Genomic DNA, 27,658 nt, shown 5'->3' on the forward strand with positions numbered 1-27,658 from the left:
AGGTAAAGGCTGGTGACTGTACAAAACAGCCAGATGAAAATATAAACAAAGGGTAACTCAGCCTGTTAGAGTGCCAACTTGCACGCCTGAGCTCCCAGATGGCCCCTGTTCAATCCCCAGCCTCTTGTTATCCCTGAGCTGAGCAGTGTTCTGGTCTCTCTACCTCCTCTCTCATGAGAGGTAAATTAATAAGTAATTTATGAAAGAAAACTAAAAGAACATACCCTCTACACTTGCAGCTTCCTGGGCTGCATCTTTATTCTTGCAACAAGGATCTCAGCTAGAACTAAGACCATAAGGAGAAAGGCAAGTTTAAGAAGAAAAAGGGGGGTGGGGTGGGGAATGCTTTAAGCAAAGAAGTAGAACGGAGAGAAAGGGACTGTCTGTGGCTTAAATGGAAATCTGGGCCCATTATACCTTGGCCCACTAGTGTGTGTGTGTGTGAGTGTATGTGCATGTGTGTGTGTGTGTGTTTGTGTGTGTGTGTGTGTGTGTGTGTGCGCACATGCTTTGTGATTCTCATTCAGTTTGTCAAGATTCTCAAACAAAGTCCAGCATCCTAAAAAATATTTGGAACGATTACAGAGCATAAATTATAAATGTGTTGGAGAAATGGAAAAAGGTGTCTTGGGTCTACTTAGAGCACAGAATGATCTCCACCATTATCCAAGAATGATATGAACATCTTTTATTTCATTTCTCCTTAACAGTTCCTTCTGTTTGCTATCATTTCCTGCCCAGCACCATGTCAATAATTACTAAATTAGCAGGACGCCTGTACAATTTCAGCTCAAGTGTTATTACTGACAAGTCAAACAATGGGACTGATCGAAAAGATGGGCCTCCATCTCCTTATTTAAATGGACCGTGTTCAGAAGGAAAAATTGAAGCCCCCAGTTTTCTTCACAAGAGGGAGGGAGGGAATGGTTTACATTTTGTAAAGGCTCAAGGACAGAGTCAGAGGAAATGCCTTTTTAATGTAAACCTCTTTTCATTTCCAGGGGACAAAAAAAAAATGAAGGTTATTGAAAAGACTCATGCTTGGTGGAAGAAGTAATTACATTTTTTTTTTCAAATCTTGGAGGAATAATGCTTTTTTTATTTCCTGAGATGACCCAGTTTGTGGCATGATGTGTGCCCTTAAATGTAAGCATGGGGCCATCCTGGCCACTACATTGTTTTTGGCCAGGAAAGAGGCCCCAAGGCTCATCTCTGGTGAATTTTGAGTTCTGATCCCTCCAAGTACATGGGGCCTGGTGCTGTCAGCTTTTTATGAGGAAGGGTTTAAAAGGAAGAGACTCCTCAATTAGTTGTTTCCTCCTTTTCTCTCTCCCCAAGAGTCAGAGTCATTGTGATGACAGTTATAAATGGTCCCTCAAAACTGCACAAGTCAGGGTCATCTTGGAGAAACCGGATTTGTTATTGTAACCAGAAGAGGAAGTAGAAGCTATGGGTCCAGCCGATGGTGTGGGTGGTTGTATAGTTGAAAGGAAGATTTTCTCAGTCCTTGGCCATTGTTCCCTAGCCCTCTGAGTAAACTCATCAGAGACTCTTTTTTTATAACAAGCTAGAACCCAGAAGTTCAGGAATATAGCATCAATACAGTCAGTACCACTTCTTCAGCTTTCCTGAATATTTCTTTCAGTGTATGCCTAGCAGTGTCTTTGCTATTAAGGATTCCAAATCATCACACAAACACATTGAACACTTGCTTGGGTTATTTCAGTTAAATGACTTGAAGCTCTTGCTGGAGTTTGACTTGCATTTGATATAGGTACATAGGCCCTCATGGGCCAAAATGCTAAGCTTCTTTCTGAAATGCCAAACCTCCTATGACCTTTGTAAGTAAGGAAAATATTTATTCAGGAAATTTCTGATCTGCCAGGTCTAGAGTCATCAAAGTCAACAGAGTCATGATTTCTGATGAAACTGTCAGAACCTCACTGAAGGTGTTGAAAGTCTCTAAACTCAGCTCTTTCAGACTCAAAAAAAAAAAGGATAGTCTTCTCAACAGTGTTAATGAGGGCTTCAAGCTTATTTGAAGAGGTCTAAGCTCTTTGTTTCCCTCTTATGCACACAGAGGTTGGAAAAGTAATAATGTGGGTAATTTGAGCTGATTTGCTTTAAGAGCTGATAAGGACCTGGGGTTTCCATCACCTGCAGTAACTCAGAGATGCCACTGAAAGCACTGGGTGACCAGAAACTCCACAAACACACAAGGCATGAGCCTCCTTTGTTATACTCATGTGAACTGCTGATATGTTGCCTCAGTGATCATAAAAATGGTGGACAGTGGCTACTGGACATGTCTGCCTTGCTGAGAAGACCAGTATCATTTGGTTGATTATGTCCCAGATTATACATTTGGATAACTTAAACTTTTCTTCTTTCTTTCTTTCCTTTTTTTTTTTTTTGCCCTCAGGCCTCTTGTACACATGATGTGATCACTCCAAGCTGACTTTTTCATTTGGAGAGAGAGAGAGAGACCTCAGCACCAGAGATACCCCTTGGGCCATAGCACTCACCATGTGGTGCTGAGACTGGCATCTGGGTTCCGCAGATGGCAAGGCAGACACTCCACCTGGTAAGTTATCTTCTGCCTACCTTGGATGATTTCGATAATGGAGTTGAGAGGCTGAGAAAATCCTCAGTGTTGCATTATTTTTTCATTGTCAGACATGAACTGACAAGCTTAGTGTTCTGTCAATGAATTGAAGGGATTTACAAGAAAAGAGAAGAGAAAACATGAAAGCAAAAAGCTCAGGTTATGATTATAATCTTCATAACATCTGAATTTAACGACTTTACCTGGCTTTACGCTTGACTTACTCCATCAGTTGAGTGATTTTGCTTCCCAAGCCATGGAATGAGTTCTCTGACTGGTTACATTAATAGTGATCTTCTCGACTTCCTCACACTATGTTTTGTTGTCTGGGCCATGTGGAAACATGTTTTGAACCATTATCTCTTTGAGTTTGTTTTTCCCACTAGAGTTTGTTTCGTTATTTGTTGAGTATTATTGCTGTTTAAAGACATTTTCTGAATGTTGAGGTTTTGCCTAGTAACAGGTAGATCTAGAGATGGTGTATGTATTTCTTTTCTTTCTTTTTTTTTTTTTTTTACTTTATTGTTGTTGAGGAAGGAAACAGGGTCTTATACATGTGCTATATCACTGAACAGCCTCTGGAGTCCAACTTCTTCACTCTTTCTTTAGAGAAGGGGGCAGAGAGAGAGAGAGAGAAAGAGGAGAGAGAGAGAGAGAGAGAGAATAGCACTGCACCACCACCCATAGAGTCCCCTGATTCTGACCATAGTGTTTCTATGTAGTGCTAGGAGCTAAGTCAGGACCTTGCACATGGCCTGCTGATACTCTGGCCACCAGGTGAGCCATCTTCAGGTCCTTTAGATGGTATTACAATAGAAGCATCCAGAATAGATGAATGTCATTATGGCCCCAACGGGGTTTTCCAAACAATGACTTGTAAGAAGTTTGAACAAAGTTGCTGTTCTCCGTGACACACATGGACAGTCTTAACGCCAACCCTTTAAGCAGGACCACTTATTCTGCCAAAGGACCTTTTTAAATACTAGCTACAATTAATGAGTAGTTTCTGGGAGTGATGACTTTAAAGTTCCCTATGGGACCACATGTGTGAAGTGAAGCATGAGCCTGCATGCAGGATTATTATGTGAAACTCCTTAGTTCTCTGGGCATTATCAGATTGCCTGGGCCCAGGACCAGGTGCCTCCATATCCTAAGGGGGTAACATTTAAGAGATAACTTAACATGTTCTCTGTCTTTATACAATGATACAATAATTCAGCCCTCATGTCTACTTCCTAGAATGACTGTTAAGTGCTGCTGCTGAGTGAGTTAGTAAACACACATTGCTCCGAGAAATGTCTTCTGCAAGAGCAAATACATATGAAATGTTCACAGTGACTGTCAGTCTCATTATCGTGATGATCTTCATCATGGAGGGATGACTTGAAGGACTCTCCCGTTACATCATGTTCTGGAAATTAGGAGCATGCTCTGTCTAAATTAAAATAGAATTGGCCTTTGCCAGTTACGGTCTTCATTAGGCAAATGAAGTAGCTCCAGCCACAGAAACTGTAGAAAATGATCCTGTGTCATGTCCTGACACAACCAATTTAGTCGTCATTCACTCATTCAACAGGTATTTACCAAGAATTCATTATATGCTAGATAGCACGTGAAAATGAACTTTATAGTACATAGAGATGATTGGTGATATTAAAGAAATATCACCAAGGCATATGTACATAAAGTACATGTGTACGTAGGTGTATGTATAATTTTGATGAAGGGATCCTAAGGGAATAATCTGAGACCCTTGGCAATGAGAAGGTGAAACATTTGTCAAGGATTCTAGAAATGATGCCTCATCCTAAAGAGTGACAATTAGCTACTACCCATTATGTTGGGGGAAACTGGGGAACAGACAGACACCTGCTACATATAGTCACAAGTAGGTAATACCCATCATCCAAAGCATCCTGTATAGTCTTTTCAAAAAAAAAAAAGCACAGAATTAAATTAGATAGAAAGATTTGAGTGAAGAAGTTTCACATCTTCTTTTGCCTCAGCAGCACCAACACACTCTTCACTAGAGGACGTCTAGTAATGACGTTTGAACGCGTATTAATTCTTTAAAGTGTTCTAGAAATTCACATGTCAAAGAGGAAGTGTCCCTGGTTCATCCCTGACCCCTGACCCCTGTGGCTCTTCAAAGCAGCTCTTTTCACTTTCTCTGTTGTTCTTGGAGAGGTATTGGTGTCAATTCTTGACATGTCTATGCAGACCGTATGCATGTGTTGAGTTCCTGTTTTTTTTTTTTTTTTTTTTGCCAGTCGATTACAGAGTCTCTCTTGACTGCTAGACATGAATCCTCACCTTTTACCTGTCATACTCCCTTCATTTCCTAGCCTTTGTAATCTCACTTTTCCTCTAACATGCCTGAGTGGTGAGTTCTGTGTTCCCTTGTGTAATAAAAATCATCTGTTACTTGATTATAAAAGTAAAAATGTAATAAAAAATATTTTAGGTTATTGTGGAACAGGATAATTTGAATTTATTCTTCAGAGAGCTGAGCAATACATGGTGATTTGAAATGTTTTATTTTGTATTTCTGTTTGGGCTTCCAGAAGATTCCACTTGTCTTTTTCCTACTTTATATCTGTCTCTTCTTTTAACATATCAAGACAAATAGGACCCTCTTAACTCCCCTAGTTTCTTTCCTAGAAGGCAACTTCTCTGTGAATCATATTGGGATTTCCCGCCTCCTTCTACAGACCTTTTTTATTTCCACCTGGGATTCACACCTGTGTGATTCCATAGCTTTTTCTTTTCTTCATTTTCAGGTAGAGAAAAGAAAAACAAAGAGGGATAAAGAGATACAGAGAGCAAGAAATACAGGAGAGGTGTCACAATACCACTTCATCACTCATGATGCTTCTGGTGTCCTGTGTGGTGTTCTCATGTGATGCTGGGGGGTGGAAGGAGCTTGAATCTGGGTCCTCACACATGGGAAAACTGAAAACTCTACTCAGTGAGCTGTCTTCTGGCCCCTGTGTTTTGATGTACAGATTTGACACTGCTATCTCATGTCTCTGACTTCACTATAGCACATGGTTAACCGACTGCCAAGGGACTTGTGTAATGGAAGCAAACTTTGAGTCTTTTCTGTCTCTAAAAAAGCGACTTTGTACTTCTCTTGTATTTGATTAACAGTTCACTTGAGACAGTAATGTCCTTCTCAGGATTTCTTTCATGGTTTTTGAAACTGTGTTCTTTCACTCTACTTTCTAGTAGAAAATGTACTGCCTTGCCACTCTGTATGCTCAATCTGCATACATAGTGTTTGCTCTCTATTTTATCCATTATATTATTACATTTCATAATCGACTTCCTAAATGCGGCCTTCTTCCAGTTATTGTTCTGAAAATTCAGCAAAAACTTTTGATTTTAAGTCTACATCAATTATTTATTCGTTTGACCAATAATTTTGAATTTCTGTTGTGTAATAGGTGCTAGCTGTGCAAGTCCAGGTGCAGATTGGCTCAGTGGCCAGTGGTCTGATGAAATCAGGCATCATCGAGAATCATTGTCCATAAAGCTTTACAGCAAGGTTACATCATCTCAATACTCTACTCCATGATCCATGTCAGTAAATATGCTCATTTTTGTGTGAACATATGCCTTTGCTAGCATAGCTATGATGCAAGAAACAGGAAAACATTACTGAAGTATTACCTAGACCAAGGAGATTGTTCTGGAAAGTTACTGTTTTATACATTGAAAATGCTCTGCTATAAGAATATACATGAGCTTCACTAACTAGTAACATAGTGGCATTGTAAAAATGGTGAATGATACGATTCTCAGAAATCAAAGTATTCTTGTTATTTGATTATGTGAAAGCTGATTACTAGCCCTCTACGGGTGACTGAGGTTGGACTGATTCAGAGAGAAAAATGTTTGGTTGTAGGTCTTTAAGTGGTGGAATCAATTCTCAGGGTATGCACATAAAAGCTAGCTATTATAGCTTTATTATAAAATCTGTTTAAATTATGCACTTTTGAAGACACAAGAAGAAAGCCAGACTTGTTCATTTTTCCATGCATTCATTTTTAAATTAATTATAATACTCTCACACAAATAGAAAGCAATCGGGAATAAAAAAAAATGTAAAGGTTCAGAGATGGATTAAAAAGAGTTCAGTAATAGTTTTATGATGAGCAATGACTTTAGTGAAGAGTTGGTGTCCTTACTGTTGACAGCTATGTGTGGATATGAGAAAATAGCTTATGTGTTGATGGAAAGTCTAATTATTTCTTGCTTTCTATCAAAAGCAGATTGATGCATAAGACATCTGTGGTTCTTGAATTCACCTTTTTGAAGAAAATAACATTCATATTTATTACAACTTTCAAAGATTAATGATCGGAAACCACTCTAGACAAAGACTATTTCAAATCATTAGAAGAAGCAAGTACAGAGACAGAATATCACCACCAGTGCCATGACTGTGTGTTGACTTTGAGAGGTGGTAGAGTCCAGTGAAAATGAGCGAGATGATGTGTCCAGTAAAGAAGAAAAAAGTATGTATGTGGATATGAGAAAGTGACTGTTGATAGTAGGTTATGCACACATGGGCAGTCTTGTTTACAACTGTACATTGGTACTGGAAACAAAGATGCCAACTTAGAGTAAAGGAAGGGGGTGCTGAGTGGTAACACAGTGGGCTAAGCACACATGGCTGGAAACGCAAGGACCAGTGTAAGGATCCTGGTTCGAACCCCCAGCTCCATACCCACAGGGGAATCGCTTTGCAAGTGGTGAAGCAGGTCTGCAGGTATCTGTCTTTCTCTCGCATTCTCTGTCTTTCCCTCCCCTTCTCTCTCGATTTCTCTCTTTCCTACCCAACAACAGATATAACAACAAGGGCAACAAAATGGGAAAAAATGTCCTCTAGGAGACTAGTATTCATAGTGCAGGCACTGAGCCCCAGCAATAACCCTGTAGGGAGAGAGAGAGAGAGAGAGAGAGAGAGAGAGAGAGAGAGAGAAAGAATGTTGTTGGGCATCTGTGACAATCAAAGAACAGATAAAAGAGTAAAAGAGTTCCTGGATGATTCTGACTGGTCCTTACTTACTTCTGTTGCGCCAAGAGCTCACTTGAGTTTGTGACTGCCAAGTGCCACTGCTTACCATGGTTTGTGTTGCCTTGGCAATGCAGACAAGCTAGAGTGTGGGTTCTGGTGTTATCTGTGCTCCGTGTGTACAGATGCTGGGTCAGCAGTGTGATGCCTGTGATTTTTTTCATTCCCAATAAGCTCTTGGGTGATGGCCCTGTCATTGCTGGGGGGAGAGGGGCATGCTCTGAGAACCATGGGTTTAGACAGCACAGAAAACTAGAAGGAGAAGATAGAAAGATGAGAAAAAGAGTAGGATGGGTACTAAAAAGGGGGAACTTTAATATATTATAGTAGACTCTGGGTTATTAAATGAAATGAGAAAGAGATATCAGAGACACTGGCTAGAGAGGGAGGAGATAGTGTAAAATTTCAGTATGCAGGATAACCTCCTATGTGGAAGACTAATTTAAAGGGTGTGGAACTCTGGAAACTTCCAGACCCCTGGAAGCCAGTAGCTCAAGGGTCTGAAAGATGAACTGCTAACATAGAGCACTGATAGTGACGTAGCCATAAATTTTGATAGAAGTAGAGCCTTCAAGGGTGACAGTGAACTGAGCAAGTACCAAATGTCTGTCTTCTCCTCCTACAGTCAGATGGTAAGAAGCATAGGAGTGGAAACAGTCACCACTTGAAAGAGTCAGTTCCATGGAAAGACTGTTCTCCAGGGAGCAATTGGGTTCTGGTTAGAAGAGGAAAGTGAAGGAAACATTCACATATGTGCAGATCAAAGCAGGGGTTTGGGGAGGGGGTCCTGCTGCTGGATCAAATATTTCAAAAGGCTCAAAGGAAAGGTCTGGAATGTTGTTGAGAAGTGGAAGTTTGAATCAGATTGGATACTATCCACCCTCTTCATGAATTTGTGCTTGGCATTAATAAGTTACCTGGGAGTTTCTGTCTTTTTAATGAACAGCATAGCAGAGGTAAAAGCCATGACTAGATTCTTTCTGATTAGTGTCCAGGGTGAATTTCCCAGGCTGGGGAGGAAGGCATGGATGCCATCAATGGCGTCAGGGTTACAGAGAGCCTCAACTCCTTGCCCATCTCTTTGGAGAGCCTACAGCTCCAGCAGTGAATCAGTGTCACCAGCTTGTCCCACCCATCACACATCATTTCCAGTGTCAGGCACTGTTGGTGAGGGAGGCTGCTTAGGCGTAAACTAGATAGATGAATCTTCTCCTCCGCTCATAGAATCACCTGTAGTTGGGAGTCGGGCAGTAGCACAGCAGGTTAAGCGTACGTGGTGTAAAGCACAAGGACCGGCATAAGGATCCCGGTTTGAGCCCTGGGCTCCCCACCTGCAGGGGAGTCGCTTCACAGGTGGTAAAGCAGGTCTGCAGGTGTCTGTCTTTCTCTCCCCCTCTCTGTCTTTCCCTCCTCTCTCCATTTTTCTCTGTCCTATCCAACAATGACAACAACAACAATAATAATAACTAAAACAACAAGGGCAACAAAAGGGGAAAAATAAATAAACATTAAAAATTTACCTGTAGTCATGCAAAATAAGCAGTAAACAAGTAAACTAGTCTAAATGCTCATTATCCAATTAAATTCATAAAAAAGGTAAGTCCTGTGATGAAAATTGCATGTGATAAATCAAATTAGAGCTGGCAGAAAGGGACAGACACGGCCGCACTGCTCCACAATCTGGGTGAAATATCTCTTGATCCATGGAAATTATTTTATTTTTATTTTTAACAAGATTTTATTTTTAATGAGGTAGATATACAGAGGGAAGGATAAACACACATACACAGAGAGAGAGAGAGAGAGGGAGAGAGAGAGAGAGAGGGAGAGAGAGAGAGAGGGAGAGAGAGAGAGAGAGAGACTAGAGAACTGTTAAGCTTATGATGGTGCTGGGGACTGAACCTGGGATCTCAGAGCTTCAGGCATGAAAGTCTTTTGCACAACCATTACACTATTTCCCCAGCCCTAGAAGTTATTTTTGATAGAGTGATTAGAGATGCCTTTTCTGGGTAGGTGGTGCTTAGCCTTAGACTAAGAAGGAAATGGTGAACAGAAGGTAGAAGCTTGTTTCTAGCAAAGGAAGTACTTCAGGCATAGACAGTGGGGAGAGAACAAGATTCCCTTGCTACAGACCAGTGAGTTATTCTTGTGCACTGAGTGAGTAGTGGAAAATCAGAATAAGGTGGTGCAGACCAGGGAGAGTTTGGTCCAGTTTGGAACATTCTGAGTATGATGGATAAACCATTGGGGATTGTCAAGCAGGAGAATGACATATAAACTCATTTTGTTATTTTTAAATAAACTTTCTGGATGCTGTGGAAACTGGTGATGGGGGCAGAAGAGTAACAGGAGTGGGTTTGGTTTTTAGATGTATTGAAATCCAAGCTTATTGAAACTGCTGGAGATGTGTGGTGGTGGTGGAGGGGGTCCGGCATGCTTTCAGCCAGCTGGGACCATGTTGTACCAGCAGCTCTGAGTCACTTTGTCATTTCACATCTAGATCACAAGGCCATGACTCACCAGTGTTGCAATTTCTTCTCTCTAGAATATATTACTTCTGTAATTGGATTTTATATCAGTCTGGTCCATTTCTGATAAGAACATCTTTCATGGCCGCATTGGGGGATAGTGTTTGTGTTGGCAGAAAACAGAGACATTGCTAGTTAAGCCATAATTTTCTTCTGTTGACTTTTATATCCATGACATAGAGTTCCAACAAACTCATAACATTTCTATTAGAATGAACAATCCTGGCCAGATTCTTGTAAGTTGAGAACTTAACCTGCTTGTTGCCTCAAGGTCAAATCATTTAATTTTAGCAGTACAAGGAAATACATGCATTTTTTTTTCCTTGTTGGAAACAGTAACTTTCGTATTAGTTTAAAGCTTTCTACTTGGAACAGCAGACACCAACAGAGCAGGGGGCTGGGGTGGGGGTAGGGGTATGTGTGCTGGAAACAGAACAAACAAGCACCGATGTTCCATTCACATCCTCAGTCTTCATGTGCCAGCTTGGTTTGTGACTTCATTGTCAAGGAAGACAAAGAATTTCCTTGTGTGCCACAGCTTCTCCAGTTTTAAGAATGAGACACGAGCAAGGACCACAAACACACTTGGGATCAGAGAATCTAGGTTTGCCTTTTCCACTTCCTAAGTGAAATCCAGGGGTGATTGATTTATTCCTCCTGTGTCCTGGCATTGTCTTTTATAAAACAGCGAAAATAAAACTGCCCGTAGAGTTTTACTGAGAAATGAAATAGATGAATGAGATTCAGTATGAAAGTACTTTACTGTGTCACTTGATGGAGGTAGTAGTCTTTCTGGTTTAATTTAAATCTGTTTTGTTTTTGTTTTTATATAGGGACAGAAAGGCAGAGAGTAAGTAAAGGAGACCCTGAACAAATAGCTCACCTGGATAGTGCACTGCTTTGCCATGTGCAAGACCCAGGTTTGAGCCCGGCCTCCGCTACACTCAAGAAAGCTTCAGTGCCCTGTTCTCTTTCACTCGTTCTCTCTTCCTGCATTTCTCTCTTAAAAAATAAAAAGAATGAATGAAAGGATGGAAGGAAGAAAGTAAAGCTCCTTTCAATGGACGACATAGGCTTTTTTATGTGTTTAATTTTTTATCATATGGTTTTTCAAATGCCCATTTTATTAATGAAATTCACATATACTACTTTATAAGTTCAGGGCACACAATGTGCTAATTTGCTCCACTTCTCTATAATAAAAAGTATTAATATAATCTTAGCTAAGATTTGGTATTGAAACCAAAGAAAGACCCAACACTGGCCGCCAGCTATAGACCAATTTCTCTCCTCTCCATGTGTTACAAACTCCTTGAGAGGCTGCTTCTGTCACGTATTTCTCCTCTTACAGAGAAATTCCTATCACCCACCCAAGCTGGTTTCCGCCCAGGAAGATCTACCTGCGAACAAGCCCTGGCCCTCTCAACTTACACTGAAAATGGATTCCAGAAGAATTTAAAGACAGGTGCTGTCTTTGTTGATCTCACAGCAGCCTATGACATGGTCTGGCACCGTGGTCTCCTAGTCAAGATCTCAAGATGCCTGCCTCCATGGGTGGCCAACACTATATCTTTTCTTCTCCAAAACAGAAGATTCCGGGTGCATCTGGGTGACAAGTCTAGCAGATGGAGACTTGTCTCAAGTGGCCTCCCCAGGGCTCTGTTCTGGCTCCTACGCTATTTAATATTTACATCAATGACCTTCCAGAAACTTCTTCAAGGAAGTTCATCTATGCCGATGATATCTGCTGTGCAACTCAGGCATCAAAGTTTGACATCCTCGAGGAAACACTCACGAAAGACATGTCTCTGATATCTGATTACTGTAAAAAATGGCGACTAATCCCTAGCACTGCAAAAAACGGTATCATCTGTTTTCCATCTACACCATGCCTCGGCCACGCGTGAGCTTAATGTGCAGCTTGACGATACAAGAATCCAGCATGAAGCCCAGCCAGTCTATCTTGGCGTTACTCTAGATCGCACCCTGTCATTTCACGAACATCTCATAAAAAGTGCAGCAAAGGTGGGCGCAAGGAATAACATCATTGCAAGACTGGCCAGCTCCTCATGGGGCGCGAGCGCTTCCACACTATGATCATCATCTCTGGCATTATGCTATTCCACTGCAGAATACTGTGCCCCAGTATGGTTCCGTAGCCCCCATGTCCACTTGGTCGATTCCCAATTATATTCCTCCATGAGGATCATTTCTGGAACCATCCGTTCCACCCCGGTTCCATGGCTGCCAGTTCTTAGCAACATCGCCCCGCCAGATATTCGTCGGGATGCGGCATCATCTAAGTTCATTTCTCATGTCTGCGCTCGACCGGACCTGCCAATATACGCAGATATCTTCGCCCACCCTGTCCAACGCTTGACTACTCGTCACCCAATCTGGTCCCCTATGCCTACACTGAACTTCTCTGTTCCAGACTCTTGGAAACAGAGTTGGCAGTCAGCTGAGGTAAAGAACAAACACCTCATCACAGACCCCTGCAAGCGTCAACCCGGCTTTGACCTAGCACGTTATGATTGGGCCCTCCTCAATCGCTATCCAACAGGCCATGGCTGGTGCGCCGCTATGTTCCATCGCTGGGGAGCCAGAGACGACCCGAACTGCCCCTGCGGCTACAGACAGACTATGACCCACATAGTCAGCGACTGCCACCTCTCCAGATTCAAAGGAGGTCTCGAAACTTTACATCAGGCTCAACCTGATGCTGTTGACTGGCTATGGAAGAAGGGCAAACGCTAGAAGAAGAAGAAGAAGCCAAGACCTCCATCACCTGGTAGAATTATATTTCTTTTTCTGAGGGTGAGAACATTTAAAATGCATTCTCGGCAATTTCCAAGGATATAATACAAAACTAGGGGCTGGGTGGTGGCACACCTTGTCAAGTGCACATATCACCATGCACAAGGACCAAGGTTCAAGCCCCCAGCCCCCACCTGCAACAGGAAAGCTTTACGAGCAGTGAAGCTGTGCTACAAGGGTTTGTCTGTCTCCCTCTCAATTTCTCTCTTGCTCTTTCAAATACAATAAATTAAGTTTTAAGAAATAATAATACAGAACTATAATGACCAGGCTACCTACTTGTTATCTGAGGACCAGCACCATTCAGCTTTCTTTTCTGAACCTTACCCAGTGGTTTCAAGATGATTACAGTCGTAAAGGCGGTTTTGCATTGGCTTCTGTACCTGTATTTCCACCCATCGTGTTTAAGATAGTTGATCATAACACTGAGCACCTAGCTGGCCTAGGCAGCATGTATCATGGTATCATTCCAAATGACAATGATCAGCCATTTTCTGCTTCCCGACCACACCTATGACATCTTTTGTCTCATATAGTCTTCCAATGTTAATGGCTAGAAAATTGCGATTTATGAAGCTTAACTGTTCCGAAACTCACAAAAGATTTATCCAAATAGTATTATTTTGAATTCTCTACAATCGAAGTGATTTTTTTCATAGAGTGATAGAATGTAATCCTTATCAAAGAATTTACATGACAGTAGCAAACAAGTTTCCCTACATCGCCAGAAAATATTCTTATCCAGTTTTTAGAAAAGCTGTATCAAAACCCCATGTTTCAACTCATCATACCAGAGAGAGAGAGAAAAACAATAAAGACAAGCAGATTTAAAGCTCTCTAGTGTCTAGAGAGTGTCTTGGAAACCCCCAGGTAAAATATTTATTCCCCTTTCCCATCATGACTTACTCTATAATTTATAATCACACTTGAACTGCCGGTGCTAAATCAAGGGACATTTTGTGATGGTAACACAATGCTGTAGAGGACTACTGAATCTCCCCCTTAAGCATACTTGAACTTTCCAGTACTCCATGGGGAAGACTCATCAGCTGCAGCACCATGGCTCAGAAGCTGCTCACAGAAAATATTATTATGATTTTTTTTTTTGCTAACGGGGCCATTAAAATATAAATTTCAATAAAATTTGAACTATTCCTTGAATAGGCTCAGGTGTGATAAACAGCACTAAACAGGCTCTCTCTCTCTTTCCATCTCATGCTCTGTAGAATAAAGCATATCAACTCATTCAATCAGGCAGTTAACATATGTTGGCTGCTCAGAGATGATTGACTTGTATAGTCCAAGTTAAATTGATAGGAAAAATCTAGACAACAAGTGACTGGATTGACCTTTGGATTTAAGAATCTTTGTTATTTATTTATTTAGCCACCAGGGCTAAATAAATTTATTTAGTCACTGGGGCTCCATGCTGACACTAAGAATCCACCACTCCTGGGGAACTTTTTTTTTTCTCCTTTTTCTTTTCTTTCTTCTTCTTCTTCTTCTTCTTCTTCTTCTTTTTTTTTTTAGATAGGACAGATTGAAGTTGAGAGGGAAGGGGAAATATGAGGGGGAAATAAAGACACTCACAGACCTGCTTCATTGCTCCTGATGTGTCCCTGCTACAGATGGGGGACCAGGGATTCCTGTCCTTGAGCTTGGTAATATGTTCACTTAACTGACTGTGCAACTGCCCAGCTCCCCAATTTAAGAATATTTATATGAAAAACTTCTGGACAAATTCCATAGCATTAAAAAATAAAAAAGGAGATTAGAAATCCAATTCTGAGACAAAGCCAGTATGCTGGAATGGTGGGTGGGTGTATGGAACAGCTGCCAGCTGAGTGAAGAAGGTATTCAGGGTACCATCTTGCCTCTATCATTCTTCATATGTGGACAGCAAGCACATTGGCTTTACTTCTACAGTGAGCTTCCTTTCCAGTGAGATCAACCTGCCTGCTCTGAATTTCAGCTATCCTAATTTGTGAAAGAGGAAGGCAAGGAGTCAAACATCTACAAACCTCTCCTTATTCTTTTCAACATCAATTTCCTTTTGAAACTTAGGCAACCCAAGCCCAGAGTTGAAAAGCAAAGGTGCTGACAAGTATATCTAAATGGAAAATAATTGGATACCTGTGTGTCAAAGCCCCGAGGCACATAAAGCCAAGTATCTGAACATCAATGGGAAGCCAGTGGGTCAGAAGATAACCTGTATCCCTCTATAGCTCTATCTTCTAAAGACCATTTTTGGAATTCATGGTGTTCTCTTGTAACCCAATGAAGTCTATGCTTCTTATTATAGTATGTTAAATTGTGCTGGACAATTCAGCTAAGACCTCCGGAATGGATAAGAGTCATCTTTGAAGGCTTGAATGAATTTAAGAACCTAAAGTAAATGTTGGAAAATACCTATAACATAAAATCAAGGTTGAACATGCTTCTAAGTATATTGACAAGTATATTTAAATGGGAAACAGTTGAATACTTGTGTGTCTAAATCTCTAAACATAAGAAACTATTCTAAGTAATAAGAAGGTGAAGAAAGAGTATGATTGAACATGCAAAAAACCCTTGGATACGGTAATAAGTTAGCCAAGAGTTGTGCATGCAATTCTTATAGCAGAAAAAAAAAAAAAAAAAGAGAGAGAGTCCTTTATTTCACTCAGGCTATATTACCCTGAAAATGGATAACATAAGGAATTACTTTGTTTCTTAAACTAGAATTATTTATTGTGGGGCCGGGCAGTGGTGCACCAGTTAGGCGCATGTAGTACAAAGTGCAAGTACCTGCGTTCCAGCCCCCCAACCCCCACCTGCCACGAAGAAGCTTCACCAGTGTTGAAGCAGGTCTGCAGGTATCTATCTTTCTCTCTCCTTCTCTATCTCCCCTTCCTCTCTCAATATCTCTCTGTTCTATTCAATAAAATAGAAAAAAATGGCCATCAGAAGCAGTGGAATTCTAGTGCAGAAACCGTTCCCCAGAGATAACCCTGGAGGCAAATAATAATAGTTATTATTATTTATTGTCAAACTAATAGTCTATATATTTTCACTGAACTGTACATTCCAGCTTAAGAAATTCCTCAAGGGGTGAATGTCCTTGATAGTAAGCATCCACACTTTCAATCCTGTGTTTTAATGGCTCTGAAGTTGGGAATGAACCTTATAGATCCTGAATGCTGGAAAAAAATGTTTCTGTTTTTCACCTTGCTCATAACCAGCTTTTTTTTTTTTTTTATTTAAGAAAGGATTAATTAACAAAACCATAGGGTAGGAGGGGTACAACTCCACACAATTCCCACCACCCAATCTCCATATCCCCTCCCCTCCCCTGATAGCTTTCCCATTCTCTATCCCTCTGGGAGCATGGACCCAGGGTCATTGTGGGTTGCAGAAGGTAGAAGGTCTGGCTTCTGTAATTGCTTCCCCGCTGAACATGGGCGTTGACTGGTCAGTCCATACTCCCAGTCTGCCTCTCTTTTTCCCTAGTAGGGTGGGTCTCTGGGGAAGCTGAGCTCCAGGACATATTGGTGGGGTCTTCAATCCAGGGAAGTCTGGCTGGCATCCTGATGACACCTGGAACCTGGTGACTGAAAAGAGAGTTAACATACAAAGCCAAACAAATTGTTGAGCAATCATGGACCCAAAGCTTGGAAAAGTGGAGAGGAAGTATTAGGGAGGTACTCACTACAAACTCTAGTGTACTTCTGCTTTCTTACTTTGGTGCCATACTCCAAACTCAGTCAATTTCTGCTTTGCGTTTCTACTTCTTTTTTTTTTTTACATGCATAACATTCCCCAGATTCCCATTTAACAATACAACCCCCACTATGTCATTCATCATTTTTCATGGACCTGTATTCTCCCCACCCACCCACCCCAGAGTCTTTTACTTTGGTGTAATACTCCAATTCCATTTCAGGTTCGACTTGTGCTTTCTTTTCTAATCTTGTTTTTCAACTTCCGCCTGAGAGTGAGATCATCCCATATTCATCCTTCTGTTTCTGACTTATTTCACTCAACATGATTTTTTCAAGGTCCATCCAAGATCGGCTGAAAACGGTGAAGTCACCATTTTTTACAGCTGAGTAGTATTCCATTGTGTATATATACCACAACTTGCTCAGCCACTCATCTGTTGTTGGACACCTGGGTTGCTTCCAGGTTTTGGCTATTACAAATTGTGCTGCCAAGAGAAACACATGAAAAAATGCTCCAAGTCTCTGATTGTCAGAGAAATGCAAATCAAGACAACAATGAGATATCACTTCACTCCTGTGAGAATGTCACACATCAGAAAAGGTAACAGCAGCAAATGCTGGAGAGGGTGTGGGGTCAAAGGAACCCTCCTGCACTGCTGATGGGAATGTCAATTGGTCCAACCTCTGTGGAGAACAGTCTGGAGAACTCTCAGAAAGCTAGAAATGGACCTACCCTATGACCCTGCAATTCCCCTCCTGGGGATATATCCTAAGGAACCCAACACATTGATCCAAAAAGATCTGTGTACACATATGTTCTTGGCAGCATAACCAGCTTTTAGAGTCTGGGAGGCAGCATGATACCATCACAAAGAACATGATTTGTAGTCAGTGAACTTCCTCAAAACTGAACGTGGTCACATCCTCACTACGTGAATTCGGGAAAGATAGCTTACCTTTCTGAGTGTAAATCTTTTACTTCCTAAAACAGGAAATGCAGTAACTAGTCTATCATTTCCTGTGGTTGTTCATTCCAATCATCCATTTATGGCAATAGCAAACGGTCATTATCTGTTCATGAGTTTTTCTCCCTGGCCATTTTCCACATAAAAGTGCTAAGATTAGACCCAATTGCAAGTGACTGAAAGCCCCAAATAACAGCAGCGTGAAACAGGTAATACTTTATTTTCCTCTTCTGGAAGTGTAGGTGACGCAGAGTTACCCTGGCGCTTCAGCAATCAACCACTTAACAGAGCTCAGTGGAGTTCTCCAGAATTTCCCACCACAGTCAGATTCCAGGGCCAAGGGCTGGGGGTTAGACATGGGATATCTAAAAGGACTTATTCAAAGTCAGACTCAGTGCTTAGACTTTCATCTCACTGAGCAGAACATTTAGTTACAAGGCTGCTGCTAGAGGTTTTCATGTTTGTCCACTTGATCTTGTTCTGCAGGTGTCCCAACATTTAGTTAAATGTTAAATGTTATTTAACTAAATGGGTTGATTTAAACTAAAAAGGTGTATTTTGAGATTGCTTCTGGAGGAAGATAAGGCTTGTGTTGGTAGACTGAGTAAAATAGGTTGCCCTCCTCCTATGCATGGGCATCAGTCAATCCACTAAGGGCCTGTTCCATCTCCCTGACTACTTAAGGTGAAATAATAAGTTTTCTGTCTTTGCCCTGGAACTTACATGATTGGCTACTTACCTCTTAGGTCTTCAGATTCAGACCATAAATTTACCACTGAGTGGCCTCATCTATTTATTCGTCTATCCATCTACATGTCTGTCTGTCTGTCTATCTATCATCTATCTATCTATCTATCTATCTATCTATCTATCTATCTATCTATCTATCTATCTATCTTTTACTCATCCATCAATCCAGCCAGCCAGCCAGCCATCTACCCATCCACCCATTCTTTTTTTTTTTTTTGCAACTCCTTTTTATTAGTGATTTAATAATGATCGACAAGACTGTGAGATAAGAGGGATACAATTCCATACAATGCCCACCACTAGAGTTCAGCATTCTATACCCTCCATTGGAAGCTTCCTTATTCTTTATCTCTCTGGATATATGGACCAAAATTCTTTATGGGGTGCAGAAGGTGGGAGGTCTGGCTTCTATAATTGCTTCTCCACTGGTCATGGATTTTGACAGGTGGATCCATACCCCCAGTCTGTCACTATCTTTCCCTAGTGGGGGGAGGGCTCTAGGGAGGTGGGATTCCAGGACTCACTGGTGAGGTCATCTGTCCAGGGAAGTCAGGTTGGCGTCGTGATAGCATCTGAAACTTGGTGGCTGAAAAGCATTAAGATATAAAGCGGAACAAACTGTTTAATAATCAAGAACCTAAAAGTAAGAATATAGCAGGTGAGATTTGGGGTCTTCATGTTGGAAGAAGCCATATTATTATTTATTTATCTATCATCTATCTATCTATCTGTCTTCTGTTAATACCACCTACGTAGCTGGGAAAGGTTTTTATGTGGTCATATCTTCAGCTAGTTACAGATTCATTTTTAGCAACTTTTCAGTTTTTATGAAAAATACTTAAAAGAGAGCATATTAAAAACTTCAAGTCTCTAATATATTTGCCTCCTGCATTTTGCCTCTCCTACTCAAATAGAGTTAAACCTTTCAAAGAAATAACAAATGGTTATTTCAAACAGAAACACAGCTGTATTTCTATTTTTTAAAAAGAAAACACTTACTTCTTGAGTCAATAGATAAATGTGAGAGACAGATTGAGTGGACCAGTTGTTTTGATTTGGATTTATAGAAGATAAGTCCAAAGGAATATTACATATTATCAATAATCCAAGCAGAAGATGAATTTATCTGTGACTATATTAGCCTTGTCAACTGAGAAAGGTACAAAACAGTCAAGAGAAAATTATTCTACATACACATTTAAAAACATCCACTTTGCAGAAATGATTTTCTAAAAGCCTTTATTTTTGGAAGAAGGAGATAAGTTGATTTTTTTAATTGCCTCTTCACTTATTTCTTTCCAATAAATTTTTTTTTAAAAAAGTAAAACAAAAACTATCAAGAAAATAGAGAAAGTAAGATGTGCCTTTGCCCTAAGAATCTAATGAACACAAAAACCAGGAGCAAAATCAGTTTTCTGCTTTCACAGGGGAGAGAATTGACTGGATAATCAATGTAATTGTACGTAAATAGGCCTGCAGGGAAGTGGTGATACATTTGGCAGAAAGAGATTTTGCACAGGAGTGCAGGTATGCAAGTGAGCAGAGAGTAATGCTGGATGGAAACACACACACACACACACACACACACACACACACACACACACACACACACACACACACCAGCAGCAGCAGATGCTAACAGCTTTATCTTCAGCTGGAGGCTTTTGAAATTTCATCTTGTTTGGCCAGACAACACTTGACCTTGACTCTCTGGGTTGGACTTGATCAAACCTGGTGTCAGAAGGAAGGGTCTAGGGAAGAGAATCCCCTTAAAGGAGGAGCCTGGCCTGGGAGACTTCATGTGAGATGATTAAAAAAAAATGTGAAAGAGTTCAAGACAGCTCTCTCTTGCTCTCTAGGATGCCTGCTCCTGTGACTTTCTGGCCCGAATTCCTTGACAATTTTACCCAGCAATTGGTGGAGGATCGAAATGTTTTGTCCAAGGTGACATGAAGTGCTGTGTGGCATCTCTGCTTGGTGCTGAGCCTTCTAACATTTGAAAATCTTAGCCTGGCGTGCAGGCACTGCTCCTTTGAATCTGCACGATTCCCCACTGCTGCCGTTTAAATGGGAACAGCAGGCTCAAGTGATTTGCAAACTGTCAGAAAAATGACCTGGGACACCCCCGTCAATTTCAGTGATTGTAGATACACCCTTAGGCGAGAGGCACAGCAGAATTTTAAATAAAGCCAGAGAGAAACCCAAGCTGATACATTTCCCCACTGCTGACACTTCCAACAGTTGAGGCCTTGTCAACTCCCCCCCACCCACCCCCATCTCCAGCCTCTGCTCTGTTAGAGATGCTGCCTTACCTGCAGAGGGACACCCAAGCCCTAGCATATTCAAAGGAAAAAAAAAAAAAAGACTAGACTGCACACTTCGATTTTCATGATGAACCACCTCTCCTAGCCATCTCTCCCACCTGGGAACATAGTCAGGACATTCTCAACACACATCACAGCAATTTAAAATTAGTTGCTTTATTTCTTTCTAAAATCTGAGTTCTTGCCAGAACCCCAGCTTTTTAAAAAGATAGGGAAGAAGTCTATTTAATGTCTTTAAAAAAATTTTTTTTTTTATTCTGATGCTCCAGTGTCTGGCCCACAAGGGATGCCTGATAAGTATATACTGAGTGAATAAATAAGTGAATCTCAATCAATGAACCCAATTTCTGAGGCAAAAAATAAATAGCATGTGGGGGGGGGCAGGAAGATAGCATAATGGTTCTCCAAAAGACTTTCAGGCCTGAGGCTCTGAAGCCCCAAGTTCAGTACTCTGTACCACTAGAAACCAGAGCTGAGAAATGTTCCCATAATAATAATAATGTCAAATGAATAGCATGCTAGGGAGGGAATCATAGTCAATCTATTTTACCAGTGTTCCTGTTTTTATCCCAATAAACCCATTGACCTTTCACCAAGAACAAGCTCAGCACTTTTCTGCACACCATACACTCCTATTCAATTCGGTTCTCAGCATACCGCTTTCCTCTCTGCAGTAAGATACAAATTCTCCCGCTATAGATTTTCTAAATGCATGCAGATGTACCCAAGATGGCCCACATTGTTATCAATTCCCTAACTCCTGGTTCCCTAATCATTAATTAATTGTCTCTGTGTTCTATTGACAAATCGGCATCCTCTTTGCTAATTTTTTGCTGACATGGTGGAAACCTCCGAGAAGGACACTAACCTTTGGCTGGCCAGTCTGAACCACAGGTGGGGAGACAATCGATCGAGCTGGCCTCTGTGCTCAGGGAAACCTCATCAGCGTTGCAAGTGATTTGTCTAATGAGGCGTCAGTAATTGACAATGGCCAGGTGCTTGGAGGAAGTGCCTGCCCGTGCATCGGATGGCTCTGAGATGGACCGGGTCTTAACACAAGTCGAGTGTGAGTAACTGTGGGCCTAGAGACTGAGCTCTAGGTTAAGTTGAGACACCAAGATGACTTTCTCAGAGTTCGGCGTAGGTGCAAGGCTTATGCAGACAGGGAAGGTGCCTTTTGAAGGGTCCTGTCACGATATTGCAGTTAGGACTTGAGAGGTGGCAGCTCTGTATAAAGAAATAGGTGTTCAACAACAACAAGGGCTATGAAATGGGGAAAAAAATGGCCTCCAGGAGCAGTGGATTCTTAGTGCAGGCACCGAGCCCCAGTGATAACCCTGGAAAGAAAACAACAACAACAACAAACAAACAAACAAAAAAGACACATGTGTTTATTGATTTGAAAAAAATTGACAAGGGACTGAGGGAGCACTTGCAGGGGGAAACTTCACAAGTGATGAAGCAGTGCTGCAAGTGTCTCTCTTTTTCTCACTCTCTCTGTCTCCTTCTCTCTTCTCAGTCTTTAACCAGTAAAAAGATGACATTTTCTTTTCAATGATAAAAAGAAGACATGTTGACACATGTTGGGGTTATGGTCACTGACTGACTGGAGCTGAAGTTGGACGTGATAGAAGCATTTAGACTAGGCAGCTCAGTGATAGATACTCTGTTAATTGACCATTTTTAACCTTCATCCATCCACTCACTACATATTGAGTGTTTATGATGAGTCAGAGGCTGTTCTGGTATGTATGGGTATTTGGACTGCTTATGGTTGATATTAGACATAGGACTGCTCACAGGAAGTGACGTAGTTTCTAGCCCAGCCCCCCCACCACACTTCAGGAAGCTTCTGTGCTGTGATCTCTTTACTTTCTCTGCCTCTAACTGAAAAGAAACAAAAAAACATGGAAAATAGAAATACTTTTCTCTGGAGATTTTGATTAAGAATAAGTGTTAAGCCTTAACTTAGAACATTGATAAAATGTACTTTTATATCTTACACAAGGCAGTTAATATAATTATAAGACTGAGGAAACAAAAGACTCACATGCCTGAGGCTCAGAGGTCCCAGGCTCAATCCCTAGCGCCAACATAAGCCAGATTTAATCAGTGCTCTCGGCTATCTGTCTCTGCCTAGCTGTCTCTCCCTCTCCCTCTCCCTCTCTCTCTTCCTCTTGTTGTGAGAATTGAACTTGGCCTTGAAGATCTGCTTGGTCCCTCAGAGGCCCCTAGATACTGTCTGCTACAATTCTTTTGAATCCTGAAAACCCACTAGAGATAGTTGAGTTCTGTTGTTTGCATTTGAATCATTGTAGAAGTCTGCTTGATTAAAAGGGAGAAGAATAAATGACAGTGGATTTACCAAGTAATGGAATGTTTTGCAATTCAAGTTTAATAAAATCAGCAGGGAAGGGAGCCAGGTGGTGGCACATCTGGTTGAGAGCACATGTTACAATGTGCAAGGACCCAGGTTCAAGGCCCCGGTCCCTACCTGCAGTGGGAAAGCTTTACAAGTGGTGCAGAAGTAGTACTGCAGGTGTCTCTCTGTCTCTTTTCCTGTCTATCTCCCCCTTCTTACTCAATTTCTGCCTGTCCCTATCCAATAAATAAATAAAGATAATAAAAAAATAGAGAGAATGGTGAAAGTGATCACTATTACTAGCATCATGCCACTGTTAATTGTGTTTGGAGTGGAGCTGAATCTAAGTGTCAGCAACATCCATCAGCTCACTTTTTTCATTGGGAACCCTTTGCATAATGGATTTATTTGTTTTTATTGTCCATTTACTATTAAGTGTCTCAGTTAATTTGCAATTTTAATCCACAACCCTATATATGGGATGCTTTCCCCACTCTTGTTTGTTTTCTCATTTTCCCAAAATGATAATTTACCTCTCCTTTGACAGCTCCTTCTCTAACAGCCCAGTGGTCCCCAGTCACAGTCCTGATGGCTTCCTTAGTAAGTGTTGGCGGTGCACTGTCTTGGCCAACACATTGACAAGGAGCTGCCTCCGTGGTCCCTTTGTTGTTATGCTGAGCTGACAACTTTTGGTTCTCTCCCTGAGTTACCATGGAAATAATGTATTATTGTTGTTGAAGATGGACAGTCCACATACATTTTAAATCCGGGTAATGCAGAGAGTTTTCCTATTAAGCGACTAGTTCTGTCATCAGCTCTGAGAAGCTGCTCTAGGAAGCAATCTGTGGCACTGTGGTTCATTTACGGGAGCTATTAGCATGAAACCTTCGCAAATATTTTTAAGAATGCTTAAAAATGTATTCCATCATTTGGAAACTCCCTGGCTTTCTGTTACTTCTCTAAACATTCCAATGTTGAAAAACAGCTAGGAAAAGCCATTATGTACTCATATTCTATTTTCACAATGCACTCCTATTCAGATGACTGTTAAACAGCCATTTAAATGATATGAGTAATATAAGTCACTCATAGACACACATTTACATTATACAACCAGTAGCCTATGAGGCTGTGAGCTGAGGAGCACAGAACTTGTGATCATGAAGTCCTGAGTTCAGTCCCTGGCTCTGCATACGATAGAGTGATGCTCTGGTTCTCTCTCCCTCTCTCATTAACACATAAATATATCTTTCAAATGAGCTCAGCAAATGGTTTCCCTGTTGAATGATATATGCTTAGGGAAGATATTATTGGTAATAACACAACCAGTTATCTCCCAAATGGACTAACTCATGCCTATATTCACAATTATGTACAACCCCCCAAATAGCATAGGTGTATGCCAGTCTGTGAGCAAGAATTTTCTAGGTGTCTGTAGTAACTTATTCTGTTTCTCATATCACCTTTTTTTGAGGTCTGTTAAACTAACTCATTCTCAAAGGTGTCACCATAATTGTTTTTCAGATGTGCAGGAGCCCAATAAATTAGTAAGTGTGGGTGGTAATACAGCAAGGCAGACTTACTTGGCTCTTCAATTTTCCTGATTAAATGGTGGAAACAAAATGTTACACAGATTCTGAACAAGGAAATCATATACTTGCTAAGGAAGTCATTCTCTTGTGTTGTGTAAAGCAAGACAAACGGACTTTCCTTTGAATTTGCTACATGAGATAACCTGGCTTCTTTTTTGAGAAGACTGATACTATAGTGGGATGGCCCACTCAACTCAGTTTGTCTGAGCTACCCTATTTTTTAACTCTTAAATCAGTTCATATTCCAGTAACTTCTCAATCCAGCTAAATCAAGGTGACTTGTCACACTATATCACAGCTGAAATGTCTACTTATCTATTATATATCACCTGTCTTTTAGTTATTCATCTGTCTACCATCTATCATCTAACTGTTCATCTACTTATTTTTAACCTATCTATCCTTCTGCCCTATCATTTCTCTCCACTACCTACCTACAATTTATCTTCTATGAGATTTTTAACATATGTGGTCATAGTCCTCTTAATATTTTTTTTGTATACTTTTTTTTTTTACACTGTGCTTCAACTAGCATCTCTTGTTTGGAAAGAGACCTCCATGAAAAAGAGATCTTGTATTTGATTTTCCTTCTGTTGGCATTCTGGGTGGAAAGGTGGAGGGGGGTAGTGGAGCAATGTGGGTTCCCCATCAGGAAGCGACCTCCCCAAGTCTCCTAGGGCTTACCTGCCAGTCTCTGCCCCTGGAACCCTGTAGGTGGAGCCCTGTGCTAATTCCTGGGGTCTCACCACACTACAGATTGACTTCCTTTAGGTTGATGATGATTGATTATGGTGGTTTCTTCATTACTTTAAACCTAATCAGTGCTTGAGTAATTTGAGTAATGATTGCTCTTTATTGGCAATTGTGAAGTCTAAGTCTTGCTTTCTTTTGCTTCACAAAGGCAGCCAGTCAGGGAAGACTTGGGAAGCCTCCCAGATCACACCTGCCTTCCACGAGAGAGCGTGTGGGTGTATGTGTGTGTGTGTGTGGGGGGGGAATCAGTGATTCCTGAAGGCCAGTGACAGACAGGAAGTCACAGAGGTTTTGATGTTATATCACAAAATTTTTTGGAGGGGGCAGGAAAACGTGACAGTTCTCACTAGATCAAATGTGACAATCAAAGAGACAGTTCTTACTGGACTAGAAAAACATTCCAGCTTCTTTACTGAAATTCCCAAGTTGAATAAGTCACACAATTTCATATAAGATTGTTATGCACCTCTGTCTTATAAATGAAGATCTATGATTCGCCAACCAATTTACTACTGTTAAACAAAAAAGATAATTAATGATACTGGCATATAAGCCAATGTGGTTCTACTTTGCAAGTTATTAGAAAGTGCATTGGTAAGGTACTTTCTCCACACTCCATAGTTAAATTCAGTTGCAAAGTAAGTTTGCTTATATTGGTGGATTGATTTACAGGCTTCAACTGTGCTACCCAAGTGGGAGACATTTTAGACTGTTCAGCAAATAAATAATTAGTAAAGTCATTAGATACAAAAGGATATTTCATACAGTGGTGTTATAGCATTATACTCCAATAAAGCTAGAGGAATCACTCACTCATACAAGGAACAAATTTTAACAGGCTGCCTTCATAATGTAAAGATACAGATAAGTGTGTGTGTGTGTGTGTGTGTGTGTGTGTGTGTGTGTGTGTGTAATGAGACCATCCAGCGACAGTTATAAAGGCTCTGTCCTAGGGACCAGGTGGTGGTGCAGCTGATGGAGTGCACATGTTACAATGCACAAGGATCCAGGTTGGAGCCTCTGGTCCCCACCTGCAGGGGGAAAGCTTTGTGAGTGGTGAAGCAGGACTGAAGGTGTCTGTCTGTCTCCTTCTCTCTCTCTCTCTACCACCCCCTTCCCTCTCAATCTCTGGCTGCCTCTATCCAATAAAGAGAATTTAAAAAATAAAGGCTTCGATTGCTTTAGGCCTTCATAAACAAAGCTGTTAACTCTGAGAGAAGTTTTTAATTTGATTCTGACATTTAAAGCATTTCTTTTGCACAAAGCTTACTATTGGAATGGTTTCAAATATTCCTTTGATGCTTTTTACTACCTAATAAATTGTGTAATCAATGTAAATAATGGGAACAATTGATATATATATATATATGTAGAGAGAGAAAGAGGCTTGTATATAAGCTGTATTTATATGCACACAAACATGTGTTGTATGTACATTTAGACAATATGGGATACTGTACTAGATATAGCATGTGAATATATAATTAGCATGTAATGCACTATGGATAATGCACATAGCATACACTATAAAATGTGCTGTAGATAAAATCGAGATGACTAAAAACACAAGGAAGATGTGCAATCAGACAGAGTTTATCTGCCAAATACAGGGTCAGCGAAATACCTCACTTGCTCAGTGTACTGCCGCCTCACCATGCATGTGAGCTAGGTTTGAGCCTGTCTTGTAGCATGTTGAAGGAAGTTTCCGTGCTGTGGTTTCTCTGTCTCTCTATGAAAAAAATCACCCTGGAGCGATGAAGCCTTGACAGTGCCAAAGGAAAACAACAAAACAAAACAAAAAACAGAGATACAGAGCTAATTTCCCATAAAAATTGACTAGCAATGTAAACATCAAGTTGAAAGTTTGGGCAATTCAACTGGCCCGTAATCCTATAAACATTGACTTTTAGTGGAAACGGAAGCTAAATTGACAGATCCTTTTAAACCTAAGAGTTACCAAAGTTCAAAAGCTTTATAATACACTCTGCTGGAGAAACTGTGGGAAACAGTCACTCTCATAGTTGGAAGTGGGGTGGAGGACTTTACTCAAAGTGAGAACTCTAAAGAATTCATCATGACACTTGATTTCTAAGAACCTTCCCACCTATGGTGGGGGTGGGGGGTGGGGAGCATCTCAAGCAGGTCTGCACTTGTGTCTATTTTTCTTTCTCTCATTTCCCC

The 27,658-nt window shown here is 40.9% G+C and overlaps 1 long non-coding RNA gene across 1 annotated transcript in view; it reads left to right on the forward strand.

Annotated features, from left to right (window-relative positions):
• Nucleotides 1-2,277: 2,277 nt before the first annotated feature.
• The window catches only part of LOC132534926 (uncharacterized), a 312,136-nt gene continuing 286,755 nt past the window's right edge, over nt 2,278-27,658 (forward strand). The window contains exon 1 of the long non-coding RNA XR_009546686.1: nt 2,278-2,584. This is a non-coding gene — a long non-coding RNA (uncharacterized LOC132534926). The remainder of the gene's footprint in view (nt 2,585-27,658) is intronic.

This window comes from Erinaceus europaeus, chromosome 20 (genome assembly GCF_950295315.1).
Source record: "Erinaceus europaeus chromosome 20, mEriEur2.1, whole genome shotgun sequence".
In the NCBI taxonomy this organism is placed as follows: Eukaryota; Metazoa; Chordata; class Mammalia; order Eulipotyphla; family Erinaceidae; genus Erinaceus; species Erinaceus europaeus.